We start from the raw sequence: 20,705 nt of genomic DNA on the forward strand, positions 1-20,705 counted from the left end.
GTTTTAAAGAAACTTTTGTTATGTAACATTTTTCACAAAAATCAATAATAAGCGATATATTTCGATTTATTTAACTCAGACCCCCTTATAACCCCCATTTTAAATAATGTATTTTGAATGTCATATAGCCTAAAATCTGAGTTACAACGAACTTAATTTATATTCCAATATTCATCGAAATCCGTTCAGCCATTATTGCGTGAAAAGGTAACAAACATACAGACAGACAGACAGACATACAAACAATTTCAAAAAAGCGATGTTCGGTTTCAGAGTGGTTAATTATATATGTTAGGACCAGTTATTTTTGGAAAATCTAAAATTACCAGAAAAATTTCGGCTACAGATTTATTATTAATATAGATTATTATTATTATTATTATTATTATTATTATTATTATTATTATTATTATTAGTATTATTAAAATTATTAAAATATTTATTTAATGCTGAGAACGAAAATAATATAATAAAAAAGTTTAACGAAATTCAAGTTACTAGACAAGATACGAAATTAAATATTGTCGTTTGTCGGAATTTTTTTACGAATGCAAGTATTTATAAATGGTATGTGAGAATTACAAAGCCACGGTTCTTTACTGAATAAAATCACAACTTTCTCCTAATTGGATAAACAAGAGACTGCGGGTTGATGTACTACGGTCCCTGGAGCCTGGTTTCCATATGAATAAGTAAGCAACAAGATGTCCACCATATTGATTGCGTCATTTAGGAGACTCTGGTCGTACATAAAGGGAGGTAGGATGCCGTGGAGCCTTCCAGAGTTTACTGCTAGCAATGAAGATATACCGCTGGCAGTGCAGATATAAAAGTGTACCAGAATTCATTTTTTAAAATATTCTTTAAAGTGCATATGAAACCCAAACATGCTGTAAAAGTGAAGATGCTTTTTTGACTTTCCAGTATAAGCCTGCGAAGTCTAAAGAGAAATATAGTACCCTGCAAAAAAAATCGATTTCAATATTGTTCACAGAGATACAAGTCTGCAATATCTCTGACATCGAAGAAGTACATTCGGAAATTCTGCTTGTCTGTATGTGTATATCGATTTTTCTTATATTGTTGTTTAGTCAACTGTCCGAAGACAGGTCTGAATCTCACAAGTTTACCAAGAAGGCACCACTTATGAGACAACTAAGCCAGGAGATAATGGAGTAAGTTGGCCAGTTCTTTTCCCCCCTCCATTGCATACATCGCCGACTAGCTAGCTATATTATTACACTTGTGAGATTAAATTTGTTTATATTAATTATTTAATAGTATGATTATCCGTGAGTGATGCATCTAAACAGAAAACCACAAATTTAAGTCACAAAAAGTGTGCACTCAATGTTGCGTCTCTGGTGTCATGTCAACCACTTGAGATATGTAGATAATTGAGCCTGGGTCTTGAAGAGTTCCTGGATAGCTCGGTCGGTGGAGCGTTGGCGCGCTCAGTCAAAGGTCCCAGGTTCATGTCCGGCCCCGGAGCAATTTTTCCCTTGAAATTAGTCAATAATAATAATATTTATGGGATATTCTCATGTAGAGTAAATAGAATATACCTTTTAATTGGCTGTGGCTGAAAAATATCCCTTTACTTGTCTTGTTAATAGCATATTTTGTTTTCAGTTATTATTAGTGTTGTTGTTATTATTATTATTATTATTATTATTATTATTATTATTATTATTATTATTATTATCATTATTATTATTACTTGTTTTTAAGGATCCCGAAGGTTCATTGCCGCCCTCACATAAGCCCGCCATTGGTCCCTATCCTGAGCAAGACTTATTTGAAGGTTTCGTAACAAGCTGTTTTTTTACGATGATGGGTTGTTAGCCCTTCGACCAACCCCCAAGCTGGAGGACCACCCCTCATCGGCTGTCCGCGACTGCTTATTCAATATATTATTATTATTGTTATTATTATCATCATTATCATTATCATCATCATTATCATTATCATTGCCACCGGCGTGGCTCAGTCGGTTAAGGCGCTTGCCTGCCGGTCTGAAGTTGCGTTCGGGCGCGGGTTCGATCCCCGTTTGGGCTGATTACCTGGTTGGGTTTTTTCCGAGGTTTTCCCCAACCGTAATGTGAATACAAGGTAATCTCTGGCGAATCCTCGGCCTCATCTCGCCAAATATCATCTCGCTATCACCAATCTCATCGACGCTAAATAACCTAGTAGTTGATACAGCGTCGTTAAATAACCAACTAAAAAAATCATTATTATTATCATTATTATTATTATTATCATTATTATTATTAACATTATTATTATCGTTATTATTATTATCATTATCATTATCACCATCATTATTATTATCATTATTATTATTATTATTATCATTATTATTATAATTATTATCATTATCATTATCATCATTATTATTATCATTATCATTATTATTATTATTATTACTACTACTACTACTACTATTATTATTATTGGAGAATTTAGTGTCATTCATAGCTTATTCCAAAGCATAGACGGGATAAGAACTGAAAACTTGTCCAAGAACAACTTCGGAAGCAGGCTGTAAAAACATTAAATACAGTAGCAGAATTGAGTAACTATATTCATTACCTTTTATACTAAAAGCTTGGGATTTATATAGCAAATAGTATTTTCTAGTTACCTAGCAACCTTCAGTTTACTAAAATTAATCTTATTGTTCTAAATACCTCATCACGGTGAAATGCTTGGTCTGCAGGGATGTACTGTATTAATTCTCTTAATCTACGTGTAAATATTTGTACAACTCCAAACGTAATTCAATAAAGTTGTTTATGAAATAACACAGACGTAACTAAATGAATGGCAAGCAATCAACATTGAGTACACTGGACTGATGAAGCCGTGCGAAGAAGCGAGATACATTGCAATGCAATTATAAAAATGTAATTTTTTAATAAAGTAATAATAGTATAATAAATCACCAGATATAATCTATACTAATAATAAATCTGTAGCGCAAATTTTCCTGGTAATTTTCGATTTTCCAAAAATAATTGGTCCTAACATATATAATTAACCACCCTGAAACCGAAAATCGCTTTTTTGATATTTTTGTTTGTATGTCTGTCTGTATGTTTGTTACCTTTTCACACAATAATGGCTGAACCGATTTATATGAAAATTGGAATATAAATTAAGTTCGTTGTAACTTAGATTTTAGGCTATATGACATTCAAAATACTTTATTTAAAAGAGAGGTTATAAGGAGGCTGGAATTAAATAAATCGAAATATCTCCCTTATTATTAATTTTCATGACAAATGTTACATAACAAACATTTTTTTTAATTATTTTCGATAAGTTTTATTCTATACAAAATTTTGATAGGACTGATATTTAATGAGATAAATGAGTTTTAAAATTAAAATGATTGCCATCTAAGGCCGTATACTGAAATAAAAAGCAAATGACTTCGTCTATAAGGGGCCTTGGACAACAACAATCGAAAGATATGAAAGATAGCCTACAGAGAATGTTTCTGTGTTTGTATGAAGTAATATCGGAGGCTAAATTAACCGATTTGTATAATTAATTATTATTTCACCATTGGAAGGTGTTGTTTCTCTAGATGGACATAATGCTATAATGTTATTACAGTAGCTTCTTATATAATATAATATAATATAATATAATATAATATAATATAATGTAATATTACATAATATAATTTAAGTTATTTGAAGGGTTCACAACCATAGTGGGCCAAACGCCATTTACTGAATACGTAGAAAACAAGGGTTAAAATTAAGTTATTACCATAATTCAATGGAAACCTATAACAAGTGAAATAAAGTAGCCTATACACATTAAATCTAAATTATGTCAATCTTCATTAAACTATGGTTGCATGTAATAAAAATTAGAAACATGTTAAAGGAATTGTCATTGAACCTATGAGTGGTCTCTGGACCATAATGATCGCATTTTAATTATTTGGATGCAATTTAAATTAAGTAACATATTGAACGATTTATCCTTCTATCAAACACGAATGTTCCCTGGATCAAATGTCCTATTTTAATTATGTAATTACTTTATATTTATTTCTAATGGGTGCAGCGGAGCGCACGGGTACGGCTAGTAATACAATATAACATTATTCATTCATTCATTCATTCATTCATTCATTCATTTATTTTATTCCATAGATCTTACATGAGCAATGAAGCTTTAAGATGTGGAACATGTCAATATTTTACAATATTACAATTACAATTTTTACAAATTTTTATAGTTTTACAATTTAGTAATTTTCTACAATTTTTACAATTTTGTACAATTTTTTTACATTTTTTTACATTTTGGCGAGATGTAGTGAGATGAGATGATGTCCGAGGATTCGCCAAAATATTACCCGGCATTTGCCTTTTCGGTGGGGGAAACCTCGGAAAAACCCAACCAGGTAATCAAATCAAAGGGGGTTATCAAATCAAAGGGGTTGATGCCAAGGACTCGCCATAGACCATCCGGCTTCAGTCCCACGGCTGGGGAAAACCTCCGAAGAAACCAATGTCCAAAGGGGGATCCAACCCAAGCCCGAACGCAGCTCCGGATCAGCAGCCCAGCGAGTCTGTCGAATGAGCTACATCGATGGCTCTACTAAAAGTATACAATACATAGCCAATCAGGTTATTAAATTTACAAACGCAAACGATCATTCATAAGTTGAGCTATATTATAATACAAAACAATTTAATTAAATTTAAGGCATAAACAGTTGTGATATACAGAAATTGATAATACATATCATGCAAACTACTTCAAATTACAAACACAAACAATTTATCAGTAGAGCTATATAGATTACTATTCAATTTAAAGCATATACAATTCATCGGCCAAAACTATACAAATATATACAATACAAAGTAGCATACTTTCATTAAGCTATACAAATTTGTGCAATTAATATCAAGTCGATTAATTCAATTTATAATCATAAACATTAAAAATTTAATGTAATATAACATAATATAATAAGGTAAACTAGGGTCTGTTGGACAGTCGGGCATGTTGGACACTCCGTACTTTAACGTGTTACCACGCCACTTGAGGGCACCACATTCAGCTAGAAGTCAATGATGGAAGTAGCCACGAGTGGGTCTACTTCCGTCATTGACTTCTAGCTGAATGTGATGCCCACAAGTGGCGTGGTAACACGTTAAAGTACAGAGTGTCCAACATGCCCGACTGTCGAACAGACCCTAGTTTACCCTATACAGGGTATTAAAAATCATTCCATATTCTGAGAGATGTTATTACCAAAGCCAGAAAATGTTGTAACTACATTATCTATAACATTAAATTTTATACGAAACAAGGACTTTGAAATTTATATTGTAAGAACAACATATTACATTGATGCAAAGTTCGTAGAGTTTTTTTTGACGTGACAGCAGTTTTTATTTGAGATGATTATAAGATATTAATCAGTAATCTGTGATCGTTAAGGGAAAACGGAACTACATGTTAGGATCCCTATAGAATATAACGGATAAATTCCTTAGAAAAAAATCCAGTGTAGGGCAGCTAAATTTTTAAAGGTAAGAGAGGACAAGGGAATGATACGATAAAAGAACTTAGATGGAAAACAGAATAACATCACTGTAGGCCTATAGACAACATATAGATCAAAAAGCGTATGTAGACATAACGGCTCAGTTAGAGAAGCCAACGCATTAATGTTCTAGTCAATTTTTATTCTTAACTCATATTAAAAATGTTTCTTATAATTTAGCCAGACTAGTACTCTATTAAAATCATATAGGCTGTTCATATAGTCAGCAAACAAAGTGAAAATAGCGTTAAGGTAAAAATACTCATTTTACAACAAAAAAAAGTCTTCACTTCTGTATTAAACCTCAAATATACTAGAGATTGAATCCCGATTCTTTACTTAAAACCTATAAAATCAAACTACAGGTACACATAAAAATAAAAAAGCACTTCAACGCCAAGAGTAATTGTATCCTTTATGAAGCAAGCCATCTGGAAGAAACAACTGAACAAGTTTCTACCTTCAGCTGTTTCTCGTCGTAACTATAAGCTTAAATAATTCAGCCTCGCCTATAGATGTTGTTGCTATGTTTATCCACTGCATGTTGAGCTTTTTCTACTTAGCCTGAAAACGCATTTGAAGTCTCTTGTTAGTTTAACTGACACACACAGCGTATAAAAGGCTTTTGATCTTAGAAAGTGTAACGTCCATGTAGACATAGTAAACACCAGGAGTAATTCCATTAGGATCCCGAAACATTAACCTCAAAGAGGTTTTGAACAGTTACTTATTTAAATAGGAGTTTGTTTAGCTTTTCAGGTAAATTAACTCCTCAAATAATTACTTTAATTGCTTAATAACACCTTGCAGAGTTTCTTTTTAGTGTGCAGTCATACACAATTTGTGCAGTAATAGACCAAATATGCAGTAATAAAAGTTAAAAGACAACAACAGATACTAAGTGAAAGCAATAGCTTCGTATTCATGGAAATTTTGCGTTCTATAAGTTGGTCCCAACTCTTTTTTGCAGAACCTAAATGCCACACTACAGCTGGATTAAGACACAGTAGGAATTATGGATCAAGACTATACAATTCAGTATTGAAAAATAATCCAGACCTAAGCAATTTACACATTCTTAAGTTTAAAAATAAAGTGAAAATGTCCCTGGTATAAATTCTCGAAAAATTGAAATAAAACTATCACGAAATTAGACATGTTAGGAAATTAGCCTATTTTGCCTTAACTTTCTATGCTGTCTATTAGTCTATGCAAGTTAACTTTACAGCAAAATCACACGCACATTCATTTTACAATCTGTGTCTTCTGGCTTTTGTTTTATTTTTATTTTTAGTGGGTTATTTTACGACGCCGTATCAACATCTCAGATTATTTAGCCTGTGAAAGGAATGGAGGTGATAATGCCGGTGAAATGAGTCCGGGATCCAGCACCGATAGTTACCCAGCATTTGCTCATATTGGGTTGAGGGAAAACCCTGGCAAATACCTCAACCAGGTAACTTGTCCCGACCGGGATTCGAAACCGGAGGCACCTGGTTTCGCGGTCAGACGCGAGAATCGTTACTCTACACCATTCTTTATACGTATCACTTAAGCATTCCTAGATATTTTAGTGATTCTCTATAATAGTATTAGTTATTTATGTATTGTTTTTCTAAACGTGTATACTAACATAGGTTTAGTTTAGTTCACTAGCATATATATATATATATACTTAATTACTGGCTTTTAAGGAACCCGGAGTTCATTGCCGTCCTCACATAAGCCTGCCATTGGTCCCTATCCTGAGCAAGATTAATCCAGTCTCTACCATCATATCCCACCTCCCTCAAATCCATTTTAATATTATCTTCCCATCTACGTCTCGGCCTCCCTAAAGGTCTTTTGCCCTCCGGCCTCCCAACTAACACTCTATATGCATTTCTGGATTCGCCCATACGTGCTACATGTCCTGCCCATCTCAAACGTCTGGATTTTATGGTCCTAATTATGTCAGGTGAAGTATACAATGCGTGCAGTTCTGTGTTGTGTAACTTTCTTCATTCTCCTGTAACTTCATCCCTCTTAGCCCCAAATATTTTCCTAAGAACCTTATTCTCAAAAACCCTTAATCTCTGTTCCTCTCTCAAAGTGAGAGTCCAAGTTTCACAACCATACAGAACAACCGGTAATATAACTGTTTTATAAATTCTAACTTTCTGATTTTTTTTTACAGAAGACTAGATGACAAAAGCTTCTCAACCGAATCATAACAGGCATTTCCCATATTTATTCTGCGTTTAATTTCCTCCCGAGTGTCAGTTATGTTTGTTACTGTTGCTCCAAGATATTTGAATTTTTCCACCTCTTCGAAGGATAAATCTCCAATTTTTATGCATCTATTTCGTACAATATTCTGGTCACGAGACATAATCATATACTTAGTCTTTTCGGGATTTACTTCCAACCCTATCGCTTTACTTGCTTCAACTGGAATTTCCGCGTTTCCCCTAATCGTTTGTGGATTTTCTCCTAACATATTCACGTCATCCGCATAGACAAGAAGCTGATGTAACCTGTTCAATTCCAAACCCTCTGTGTTATCCTGAACTTTCCCAATGGCATATTCTAGAGCGAAGTTAAAAAGTAAAGGTGATAGTCCATCTCCCTGCTTTAGCCCGCAGTGAATTGGAAAAGCATCAGCTAGAAACTGGCCTATACGGACTCTGCTGTAAGTTTCACTAAGGCACATTTTAATTAATCGAACTAGTTTCTTGGGAATACCAAATTCAATAAGAATATCATATAATACTTCCCTCTTAACCAAGTCATATGCCTTTTTGAAGTCTATGAATAACTGGTGTACTGTATCCTTATACTCCCATTTTTTCTCCATTATCTGTCGAATACAAAAAATCTGATCAATAGTCGATCTATTACGCCGAAAACCGCACTGATGATCCCCAATAATTTCATCTACGTACGGAGTTAATCTTCTCAAAAGGATATTGGACAAAATTTTGTACGACGTCAACAAAAGTGATATTCCTCGAAAGTTACCACAGTTGGTTTTGTCCCCCTTTTTAAAAATTGGTACAATTATGGACTCCTTCCATTGTTCTGGTAAAATTTCCTTTTCCCAAATAGCAAGTACAAGTTTATAAATTTCGCTATATAATGCACTTCCACCCTCTTGTATTAATTCTGCTGTAATTTGATCGATACCTGGCGACTTGTACTTTTTCAGATTTTCTATCGCAATTTCGACTTCTGAAAGCGTGGGTTCGGGTATAAATGGCTCAGCAGCTTGTATTTCAATTTCGTCCCGATCATTTCTATTTGGCCTATGTACATTTAGTAGTTGCGCAAAATAGTTTTTCCATCTGTTTAGGATTGATGGAGAGTCTGCAAGGAAGTCACCATTCTCATCCTTGATCACGTTTACCCTTGGCTGATATCCGTTCTTAAATTCCTTTATACCCTTATATAAATCTCTAATGTTTTTATTCTTGCTATTTGTTTCTACCTCATTCAGTTTTTCCTTCAAGTAACCTCTCTTTTTATTCCTAAGTGTACAACTTATATATATATATATATATATATATATATATATATATATATATATGCATATAAATTACTACAATGTCTTAAACTCTAATTACCTTCGGGTGAAATAAGGTTCCCCATGCTGGATATGCAATAAATAATAATAACCTATATCACCGTTCAAAATTAATATTGTGTATTATTCCATACACGTGTTAGATTAAACAAAATCCGGATATCTGATGATAATGCCATAATAGAAGAATAAGAACACACATATGGTAACTAAATGAGCATAGGTATGCTACGGTTAAGGCACATCTTTGATATTATACGGCAACTGTAATTCTCGATCTGATTTCATGGATGTTGGTACTATAAATAGTATTAGAATCATCCGATTCTGATAGAAATTCACAAGTCCGCCTAACTCCTATATACATGCGGACATAATGCCGGCGTCGGGATACGAATTTGGGTCACCAGCGTATTAGCCACAGATTTTACCCATGTGTCATAATACATCAGAATGGAATATGATATCCAGCCAGTTTCGCACGAAAATTACACTGCAGAAATAACGGAAGGGGTTTTAGTTAGTACCGCATTAACCTACCTCTCAAGCAAATGTCATAGATCAAGGGTCTGAGAATAGTGAGTTCTCTTGAAGTACGTCACGGAATTTCTTCATTATATACGGGCAAATTTATATGGAAATTCATTCATTCATAGTGTTCTGAAGGTCTTTCGCTGCAAACTCAGCATTCTCTAATCTTCCCTAATTTCCGCCTTCTTCTTAGTCTCCGCATATGATCCGTATATCTTAATGTGGTCTATCATCCGATATCTTCTTCTGCCCCGAACTTTTCTTCCGTTTATAATTCTTTCCAGTGTATCCTTCAGTAGGCAGTTTCTTCTCAGCTAGTAGCTCAGCCAATTTCTTTTTATCTTCATAATCATTTTCACCATTATTATTTCTTTACCCACTCTTTCTAGCACAACTTCATTTCTTATTCTGTCTGTCCATTTCACGCTCTCCATATTTCTGCATATCCATATTTCAAATGCTTCTAGTCGTTTCTCTTCACTTCGTCGTAATGTCCATGTTTCTGCCACATACAATGAGACACCCCATACAAAGCACTTCATTAGTATCTTCCTTAGTTCTTTTTTCAAAAGTCCACAGAAGATGCTCCTTTTTTTTCTTTTAAAAGCTTCCTTTGCTATGAGCGTATTCCGAATCTCACCGGTGAGCAATCCGATGGCATCACGGTGTTCCGAATCCCACCGATGACGTCATTGATGCTCCACCGGTGTCGCACCGGTGCCATCAACTTGTGGAGGTGGTGGCAGTCCCCATCAGTGAATCTGAGTGGTTCATGTATAGGGCGGGAATTAACAGACGAATGACATCGTGCACTGTTGTGTCATGGCGGTGTGTTCTGCTGTATTGTTTGTAATGAGCACAACGTAAAAACAATATGTTAATGGCTTATGAGCGAACATGTCAACAGACCAGTTATTACTACCGGTTCAAGAAATAGATTGTTTATGCTCTCTTTTCTTTGAACGAGATGGCAGTACGGAAATTTCGCAAAATTTTGCTAGCGTAGCACAGATAACCACTTACACAGTCGCCATGACAGCATCGATTCTTCCAGCAGTTTTGTTCCTTATTTCGTTGCAACGTGACGTCATCGATGTCACCGGACCGGTGAGATTCGGAATACGCTGCATTGCTATCCTCCTTTTGACTTCTGGCATCAGCTATGTTACTGCTTATGGTACATTCCAAATGAATGCAATAATGCATGAATTACTGCAAGAATGATGGATGTCAGTTTCTTGTCGAAAATGAACCAAGACTGTCAATGCATAGCTTAAGACATATAGAATGTGTATACAGATTTATATGGCATTAACACTGATAGTCATTGTCCAGTAATGATCGGAAAATCACAGTTAAGCTTTGAGCGCTAAGCATTTCAAACTTTCAATTGCTTCTCCTGCAAAATGTATTCCAAATGACATCCATCATTCTTGCAGTGGACTCTTCAAATATTTAAAGCTGTCTACTTGTTCCATTGCCTCATTTCGAATTCGAAAGTTTATCTTCTTCGGTTGATATGGGAATGATGGTAATAAAATATAAGAATGGTTGGTAAAAATAAATTCTTTGTTTGAAACCCCTCTTAAAAAGTGAAAGCCTTATTTCGCTTAAGAAATCGGTAGAGATTTTTCATTGTAATTTTTTCTATTTTTTATTGTTATGTACGGTAAACCAATGAATGAGGCAGTCAGCCAATTGAAAAAGGTTTTGTTAAGCGAAATTAATTTTATATTTAGACTATTATGGTAATAGTTTCGTATACTACTCGTACATAATGTACTTGGTTGTTTAACGACGCTGTATCAACTACTGCATTATTCAGCTCTGATGGAATTGGTTATAAGATGGCATTTGGCGAGATGGAGCCAAGGACTTGCCATAGATTACCTGAAATTTGCCTTACAGTTAGGGAAGACCTCGGAAAAAACCCAATCAGATAATCAGCTAACGAAGGAATCGAACCCACGCCGAGCGTAGCTCCGGATCAGCAGGAAAATAAGCTACCGACTGAGGTACGTCGGTGGCTAGTTCCATGCCGTACACAAAACATCGTAATAGATAATTAGCAAAGCTACATATTTAGCTCGACTTATAATTTGAATTTTAATAGTACATTATGCAACGAGCCTATAATGATAGTAATTAAGACTCGAGGATGTTTATGAAACGAGCGCAAGTGAGTTTCATAATTTTCATACGAGCGTCTTTATTACCATTATAGGCAAGTTTCATACGACTTTTTATGCTCGACCATATTTCTAACTTGAAATTATTCATAAGTATTCATGTTATGGTTATCTAAGTGAAGAGCAAAACTGACCTTCTAAATTGTGAGATGTGCGCAGACGTGAATGTATTGATTTTTTCTGAGGGACGAATGTCATTGACCGTGATATAATCTAGAGAATAACATTAACATTAATATTGATATAACCTGGAAATTGATTTAGAATTGAAAAACGAGATGACAAATTGAATTTATTTGAATATTATTTACAATTAACGCTAATTATTATAGTAACAGAACATAACCTTCTGCGACAGTATTGGATTTTCAGCCTCCGTGACGTTTCGCTAGATGTCTTTCGATTGCATATCCGAGAATAATCGATACTTGCGGTTTTATAAAGGTACAATGGTGATTTCTCATTGGCTGAACAACTGAACTATAATGAATAGATGTACTTTAATGAGGTGCATTAAAGGGCTACTACCACGTATATAATTACTACATTTCGGCATGGTCTAGCATAAATGACATTAATAAACTGTTTGAATTATTAATGTCTTACATCTAAAAATGTCGTTGAAATTTAAATTATGATCGAAGGCGTGACTTCGTGCAAGAAAATGTCCTGTTTCTGACTTTGCTGGGTACTATCGTCATGAAAAATGTTTCCTATCTTGTTTCAGTTCTATGCTGCTTACCATTTGCATAGTTGGCGGCTCGTGAATTGGCAGAATCAGGAATTACTCAGATCTCTAGATACTCCAGTTTCATTTTAGACGAATGATTAGACGGAGTGCACTATCTGCATCAGATATATTGAAACTACTCGAACAGTTCCAGAATTACTGGCACGGAATAGAGACGGATTATCTCTGAATTGTTGAGCTTACAGAGTGTGTGAACCTGGAAGGTACCTCATTGCGTACACAGATGTCTCTAGTTACGATGCATACAATGATCAATCTCTCGTGAGACATTTGACGTCTGCTGACCACACAAATCCATTCGCTTCGCTGATTTGTTTGCTGTGGAGGGGGTCTTTGGAATAATTCAAGAGTTCATGACATTATATGTCCTCCATAATGCTCATGTCGTACGTCTAATTACATAGTCTGAGAGAATTATAACCGAAAGAATTTGAAAAGCTAATAAAATCTGATGAAATGTAATTGGAGGACATCTATAAAATTATTCATAGATATTGCCTTGTTTTTTTTCTCATTCTTTCTCTCTTAACTTCGCCTGTTATTCGGTCAGTGATTCTGAACCGTGAAAAATCACAGGTTATCTTTCTAGGAAATCAGAGACTTCCTTCGAAATTAAAAGAAAATCTGTTCTTTCCGCCGTAGTTGTAAATAACACTGAAATTCCATTTAGTGCAAATGTGAAAAATCTGCGTGTTCATATCGATGAACATTTAAACTGGACCACACAGACTAAACATGTAGGTGTAAAAAAAATATTTTCTATACTAGACACACTTCGACGAATAAAATAATCCCTTCCTTTTAAATTAAAACAAATCTTACAAGGGAAGGGTTTCGGCTCGAACAGGAATTTCGTATCCAAAATTTGTATACAGGTCCATCTTTACATCTGTGTAAAGCTCCCAAAAGCATTCGTTTGTGTAATGTGTGGTTTGTCTGTTAGAGCACTGTACAAGTTAAGGGGTGGGGAGAACACTGCACAAGTTAAGGGGATGGGGGACACCTTACCCGTAAGCCTAGCCTAGCCTAGAAGCTAGTGCGAGTGGTAAAATGTCTAAAGCCCATTTGAGAACATTTTTCTCTAACGTTTTGTCTGAAAATATTGCAGCTAATCAAAAATGTATACTGTTGTGTGTCATTGAATGCGCACAAGGACACAACCTTAATAAATGAATTATTCCAAGGCTAAGACATGGAATGTATGATCATTCCACCTAAAAAAAAAAAACAAATATTTCCAGCCTCTGGATATCTATTTCCTTAGACAATACAAAATATATGCTCGGAGGATAACAGATTGCATAAGGACTCTTGCTGAGAATCCAGAACTTAACTTGGAAAATCGAATGTTTTTTTTAATGAAAATGCACTCTGTTATTCATAACCAGTTGTCTGCTCCAGTATCCCGCCCTATGCTTCAGTATTCCTGGCAGTCAGCTGGTTACGTGAATCGTGAACAAGTCTCGGACTTCAAAAATGTAATACAGGTAGCATTCGATTTTTCAGCACTGGAGTGTGATTCAGAAGATTGTTCAGGTGTTGCTTCTGCGTGTTGTGCTTATTGCTCTGCTCCATGCTGTTCATGCATTTTATGGAGAATCCTCATGTACATTTTTAAAGAAGTGTATTGACCAATATCAAGCAAACGGAGAGTTACACAAATGAATGCTTTTACGGTCTTCATCACCATTGTGAGGTAAACCTCTGTACAAATTTTTAACCAAAAATTCTTGTTCGAGCCGAAACCCTTCCCTTGTTAGACCAGACACTTGCCATGACATAGTTCCACCACTGCGGCGTTCCGTTAAGGGGGGTTAGGTACAGCTTACAGCAGTAAAATTTTGGAAATGGTGAACATTTTTTTCCTCGAGTACTGTATCTTGTACAATAATGAAAATTAATACGTGTAAAATACTGCCCTCCGGCTATATGAAAAAAAAATATATATATATTTTTACGATTTAAAAAAAAATATATTTACATTTTTTTTTTCAAAATTCAGTTTACTGTGCAGTGATGAAGCGTTTACCATATAACTAAAAAACTATACAACATTCTATGATGAAATTCTTTGTGTGTATTTATGCATGTACATATCTACAATATGATGCAAGATCACTTCTCCACCTTTAATAGATCGATTGATAAAAAATAAAATTAAAAAAAAATGGTCAAATATCAATATTTTCTTTTAACACAAAATATAAAAATATTATTTATTAAGGAATGTAGTTGAAACAGCATGATATTGTGAACATAAAGTTCAGAAATAAAATAAAAGACAGGGAACATGAAAAAGTTAACAAGTTTATGAGTTTTGAGGGAAACTTTCCATCACTGCACAGTGAACTACCATCATTATGAATTTTGAAAAAATATATAAATAATTTTTTTAATCGTAAAAATATTTTTTTTTTTCAAATAGCAGAAGGACAGTGTTTTACATATACCAATTTTCATTATTGTACAGTAGTGGCAAAAAAAAACCGGACCGACCCTTGTAGCTGATTTCAGAGCCTTGTTCACTCCAGAGCACGATAGACTGGTAACTAAGACTTTCGTGGTTCGAATCCTGCCTGGGAAGGAAGCTTTTTTTGTTCCTTATTCAAATTTATTCCCAATACTTTTCGATTGCAGCGATATTTTACTACTTAATTAACTTATTTTTCCCAGAACATGAATTTTACCAGCAATCGAAAAGTATCGGGAATAAATTTGAATAAGGAACAAAAAAATGTTTCCTTTCCAGGCAGGATTCGAACCACGAAAGTCTTAGTTACCAGTCCGTCGTGCTCTGGAGTGAACAAGGCTCTGAAATCAGCTACAAGGGTCGGTCCGGTTTTTTATTTTGCCACGACTGTACAACCGAAGGCCAAAATTAACGCTGTGCTTTAAACCAGCAGACGTGAAATATTTAGGTTCTATTAATGTTGAATTATTATGTCTTATGCCATGATTATGTGCCCTAAATGTAAACTTATTCGCTTAAAGCAAACTGCAAACGTTTTAATTAAACTTGTGAAAATTGTTGGTGTGAAACTTATAAGAGAAAATATATTATTTTAATGTACCGAAGTACATATGATATTTCCATGCAGATATTCTGCGTCATCATACGATGAAAGATGAAAGAGTAATGGATCGGAGAAAAATTCTCTCCGGCGCCGGGATTTGAACCCGGGTTTTCAGCTCTACGTGCTGATGCTTTATCCACTAAGCCACACCGGATACAACTCCGACGCCGGTTAGAATCGTCTCAGATTAAGCTCAAACTCTTGGGTTCCCTCTAGTGGCCGCCCTCTGCACTACGTCATAGATGTCTATGAACGCAGGACCGAAGTCCACACATGTGCTGAGGTGCACTCGATATGAGTGACTAATTGGCCGGGATCCGACGGAATAAGCGCCGTCTTAAATCACGAAGTGATTTACGCATATCATATATATTATTTTAATGTACCGAAGTACGTATGATATTTCCATGCAGATATTCTGCGTCATCATACGATGAAAGATGAAAGAGTATCCGGTGTGGCTTAGTGGATAAAGCATCAGCACGTAGAGCCGAAAACCCAGGTTCAAATCCCGGCGCCGGAGAGAATTTTTCTCCGTTCCATTACTCTTTTATCTTTCATTATAAGAGAATGTTAACTTGTCCAAATTTTAGGAAAATGCAAAATATATTTTTTTTAATTCTCGTGTAATATATTATAACGAGTTTGAATAGAATGCCGGACATCTCTGGTGGAAAGCCACTATAGCATCTGCGGTATCATTACTCCTAGGAAACTTTTATTAGTTCTAATTCGTCCCACACTACGGCGCTGGTGCCGCTGCCACGAATGAACCTCCCAGGCAAATTATGAACTGCCTCGCGCGTCGCTTCTGTCTTGTTTCTGCGGTAATTCCGTGCACCACCGCTGCCGCCGCCGCCATCTTCCCGCCTCCTTCGTTGATTTTTCTCTCGTTTATTATAAACAAGGCTGATGCAATCGCGGCAAGATAGAGTTAAAAACTAAAAAACAAGTTTAATTAAAACGTTGGCAGTTTGCTTTAAGCGAACTTGGGGTGGGGGGGTTTCCCAATTAAGTCTGAGGAATAAGATAATTCTTATAGGACTACAGATATGGGTTAAGAAATAATCTACAAGGGACTTGCATCGTGTCCCGGAGGCTGTGTATAATTTATATATGGGTAAAAAGCATAATTTCTTATGAGAACTTAGTCTATTTTAAGGGGTGTACAGGGTGGAAGTGAAATAACCCTGAAGATTGCAAGTGGCGATAGAGTACACTTAAATTAATAAAAAAACTTGTGTCACATTTTGTGATTAAATGCACGGTTAATTAGAAAATTAATTTCGAAGTTTCAAGATTCTGGCAACATCGAAGCTAACACACTGCTCTTTCTCATTGTACTACAGATGTAAGAGGTCAACGAATTCAGGTCTATCTCGCAAATTAAGCTTTCAGGAATAACTCCCTGTAAAGTTAATTTGAATAATTTCGAGGGAAAAATTGTTCCGGGGCCGGGTATCGAACCCGGGACCTTTGGTTAAACGTACCAACGCTCTCCCACTGAGCTACCCGGGAACTCTACCCGACACCGAGCCAATTTTTCCTTCTATATCCACAGACCTTTAAGTGGGCTGAAAACCGTCAAGCAACCAACATTTGAGTGCACACTAACCATGTGTGACTTTAAATTGTGGTTTTCTGTTACGTACAGTGACGTGTATTATGCAAATTAAGCTTTCAGGAATAACTCCCTGTAAAGTTAATTTTTCCCTCGAAATTATTCAAATTAACTCTACAGGGAGTTATTCCTGAAAGCTTAATTTGCATAATACACGTCACTGTACGTAACAGAAAACCACAATTTAAAGTCACACTGAGTTAGTTGCACTCTAATGTTGGTTGCTTGACGGTTGTCAGCCCACTTTGAGGTCTGTGGATATAGAAGGAAAAATTGGATCGGTGTCGGGTAGAGTTCCCGGGTAGCTCAGTGGGAAAGCGTTGGTACGTTTAACCAAAGGTCCCGGGTTCGATACCCGGCCCCGGAACAATTTTTCCCTCGAAATTATTCAGGCCTATCTCGCTACGCGAACATCCCTCTCCGACCACAAAGGAGGACTAATTTTGTAAAGCATGTACAGTCAAAATCGACTAGCAAAGAGAAGTTATTCACGTGATTAACCCCCTTTAGTTTGAGGTTAGTGTATTTGCAGAGCGATCCAAAAGTCGCGCACATTAAAATTATGGTATTTATGTTGAGTTGTGCAGTTGGAAAGTGCTATCGGCTACCGCTAGATAGCATCATGGGTATTAACAGCAACAAACTAGGCGCCATTGTGATGTGTATGTATACACTAACGCTTGCAGTAGTTCTTTGTTTATTGCTCTGCAAACATGTCGTTTACCCAAGAGCAACGAGTTTTCATTGTTGAACATTATTTTTCCAGTCGTTCTTATGCACGCGTTGTAGACGAATTTCGTGGGAATTATTCAGATGTGGCAGTGACAATTCGACCACAACGAGATGAATCGCCCGTTTTAGGGAATGTGGATCAACACTTCTCGACAATGATGAAAGTGATTGTTGGTTCCAGCAGGACAGTGCCACAAGTCACACATATAATGAAACCATGTAGTTTTTGCGCAAGTTTTTTGGTGAACGTATTTCTCAAGGATTATGGCCCTCACGTTCCCCCGATTTGATGTTTCCAGATTTCTTCCTGTGGGATTATCTTAAAGGAAGGGTATACAAGAACAGGCCGCACACTTTGGAGGAACTAAAGAGGAACATGACAACGGAGATTAACAACATCAGTGTACTCGTGCTAAAAAAAAGTGGCCGCAAACATGATAAAAAGAGTTCGTACATGCATTACTGGATGGGGCTGCCATTTTCAGCTTATGTTGTGAAAAATGATGTAAATCATGTGAAAACTGATATAAGTAAACATAATAAATTTATCTATATATATATATATATATATATATATATATATATATATATATATATATATATATATAATTGGTATCAAATATTTCGGGGACGTGTTCTTAACATCAAAACAATTAAAAAAAGTTAATAAGAACATGGGTCTGAAAACCATTCGTTAGGGAGTTATTAAAGGATTTGTCCCTTCATTGACCGCTGATTGTTTGATGGTTTTTTGTTTGTTTGTATTTTGTAAAGCAAATAAATCAGAAGAAAATGTATTCTGTGAGTGAACAGAGCGAAATGATTTGCATCATTTAATTGATGATGTGCTTCTGGACGTCATCCAACGAATGTGTTTTAACACGATGCTGCTCCAGCTCATTTCAGTCTGATAGTTCGTAATTTTTTAATGATCGATTTCCCCAAAGATGTATTGGTCGAAGGGGATTCATTGCATGGCCTGCTCGATCGCCTGATTTGAATCCAATGGATTTCTTCGTCTGGGGACATTTAAAGTCCCTGGTTTATGCGACTCCTGTACTTAATGTTGATATTCTGAGAGCGTATCCAAATGGATTTCACGAAATACGAAACACTCCAAGAATTTTCAACAGAGTACGCCAGAGCATGTAACGCAGGTTTAGGGGACACTTCGAATCAGGAGGAAGCCACTTCGAGCAATTTTTGTAACATAAAATTTTGTCTTGTAACTCTGAAATAAATTATTTTGAGACCAATGTTCATATGAACTTTTTGTAATGTTTTGGTGTTAGGAACATGTCTCCGAAATATTTGACACCAATTTAGATACACCCTGTATATATTATGTGAACATATTAAGATATGCGCAACTTTTGGATCGCTCTGTATAAAATCAGAGTCAGGCGTACTAAACAAAATCTAATGTTACATTAATTTTTTTTCGACCCAAAGTTACGTTAATTTAGCAACTCTGAGAAAGGAAAGAATTTCTAAGTTTACTTTTAATATTTATATTTCAGGTTAGTAAGATATCTAAAAAAGTACAGCTAATAATTTAACCTAATGCCACATTGGTTTTTCTCGACCCAAAATTAGGGTATTTTACCTATTTTGAAAAAGGAAAAAAAATTTCAAAGTGTATGTTCGTTGAACCATTATTATTATTATTATTATTATTATTATTATTATTACTAGCCGTACCCGTGCGCTCCGCTGCACCCGTTAGAAATAAATATAAAGTAATTACATAATTAAAATAGGACATTTGATCCAGGGAACATTCGTGGTTGATAGAAGGATAAATCGTTTAATATGTTACTTAATTTAAATTGTATTTAAAATATTAAAATGCGATCATTTTGATCCAGAGACCACTCATTTGCTGCAATGAAAATCCCTTTAACATGTTTATTGTTATTACCAATTATTTTTGGAAAAGCGAAAATTAACAGAAAAATTTTGGCTACAGGTTTATTATTATATTATATTATATTATATTATATTATATTATATTATATTATATTATATTATATTATATTATATTATATTATATTATATTATTTTATGAAAAAGTGTGTTGATAACCGATGTACTCGAATTAGAAAGTTTTTAATTTGTTGTGGGAGCTCTTGAATCTCAGGAGGAACAACTTTTACAACAGCGCAACATAATCTGCTTGGCTCATTACCCAATTTCTTTGCATTGCATTTATTGCATATGTATTTTATGTATTTTAACACGATTCAATTGAGCATAGTTAAAATTTGAATTATAAAATAATGGGTTGCTAAGCTAACGTACTATATTACTGCATACTAAATCAATACACTTTCGTTGTTCGTTAATTCTCTGAGATAAAAATGAATATGTTCATAAACATTATTATAAGAAATACAGGAAATTAATATACAGAATAACCTATCAAGTTTTCTGTGCCTAAGAAGCTATTTTAATCTAACCTGTCGTCAATTCACTCACAAGTTACTGTAATAACATTATAGCATTATGTCCATCCAGAGAAACTACACTTTCCAATGATGAAATAATAATTATTTATACAAATCGGTTAATTTAGATATTACTTCATACAAACACAGAAACATTGTCTGTAGGCTATGTTTCATAGCTTTCGATTGTTGTGTCCAAGGCCCCTTATAGACG

Source organism: Periplaneta americana, chromosome 17 (assembly GCF_040183065.1).
Source record: "Periplaneta americana isolate PAMFEO1 chromosome 17, P.americana_PAMFEO1_priV1, whole genome shotgun sequence".
NCBI classification, from domain to species: domain Eukaryota; kingdom Metazoa; phylum Arthropoda; class Insecta; order Blattodea; family Blattidae; genus Periplaneta; species Periplaneta americana.